Source organism: Lathyrus oleraceus, chromosome 7 (genome assembly GCF_024323335.1).
Source record: "Lathyrus oleraceus cultivar Zhongwan6 chromosome 7, CAAS_Psat_ZW6_1.0, whole genome shotgun sequence".
Taxonomy (NCBI): Eukaryota; Viridiplantae; Streptophyta; class Magnoliopsida; order Fabales; family Fabaceae; genus Lathyrus; species Lathyrus oleraceus.
Window position 1 is genome coordinate 156,278,178 of NC_066585.1, and position 1,156 is coordinate 156,279,333.

Consider the following 1,156-nt stretch of genomic DNA (forward strand, 5'->3'; position numbering starts at 1 on the left):
GTTGTTGAGCTACTTGTGATATTTGTGTTTCCAGCATTTTGTTATGGGTAGCCAGGGCATCTACTTTGCTTGCTAGTTGTTTAAGCTGTTCGCCAGTGTGTACATTCTGGTTTAGGAAATCTTTATTGGTTTGTTGTTGGGAAGCTATAAAGTTTTCCATCATGATTTCCAAGTTGGATTTCCTAGGGGCGTTATTGTTAGGCATGGATGGGTTCGGTTTCTGATATCCCGAAGGTATAGCTGGGGCTTGATTTGGAGATTGTCCAGGTGCGTACAAAGCATTATTACTTTTATATGAAAAGTTTGGATGGTTTTTCCAATTTGAGTTATAGGTATGCGAGTAGGGGCTTCCTTAAGCGTAGTTTACTTGCTCTGTTTGGATTCCTGTTAAGAGTTGACAATCCGTAGGAGTGTGACCTTGGATTCCACAGACCTCGCAATTCTGAGTTATAGCAACCACGGCGGCTGGAGGTGATACATTTAAACTTTCAATTTTCTGGACCAAAGCATCCACTTTTGCATTGACGTGATCAAGGTTACTTATCTCGTACATGCCAGTTTTCGTTTGAGGTTTTTCCACCATTGTTCGTTCGGTTCCCCACTGATAGTGGTTTTGGGCCATGCTCTCGATAAGCTGGTAAGCATCAGCATAAGGTTTGTTCATTAATGCACCACCTGCAGCGGCGTCTATTGTTAACCTTGTGTTGTACAAGAGACCATTATAAAATGTGTGAATTACTAACCAGTCTTCCAAACCATGGTGTGGGCAAAGTCTCATCATATCTTTGTATCTTTCCCATGCTTCGAAAAGAGACTCGTTGTCTTTCTGTTTAAATCCGTTTATCTGGGCTCTTAACATAGTTGTTTTGCTTGGCGGAAAGTATCAGGCAAGAAAAACTTTCTTCAACTTGTTCCATGTGGTGACAGAGTTGGAAGGGAGGGACTGAAGCCATCTTCTAGCGCTATCTCTTAATGAGAAAGGAAAAAGACGAAGTCGAATTGCCTCTGAAGTGACACCATTAGCTTTAACAGTATCAGCGTATTGGACAAATACGGATAAATGAAGGTTTGGATCCTCGGTAGGATTTCCAGAGAATTGGTTCTGTTGCACAGCCTGCAACAGCGAAGGTTTAAGTTCGAAGTTGTTTGCTTCGAT

At 41.9% G+C, this 1,156-nt stretch overlaps 1 pseudogene; it reads left to right on the plus strand.

The window, feature by feature from the left end:
- The first annotated feature begins 752 nt into the window (after positions 1-752).
- On the plus strand, positions 753-852 carry LOC127108890 (uncharacterized; annotated as a pseudogene).
- Positions 853-1,156: the final 304 nt, after the last annotated feature.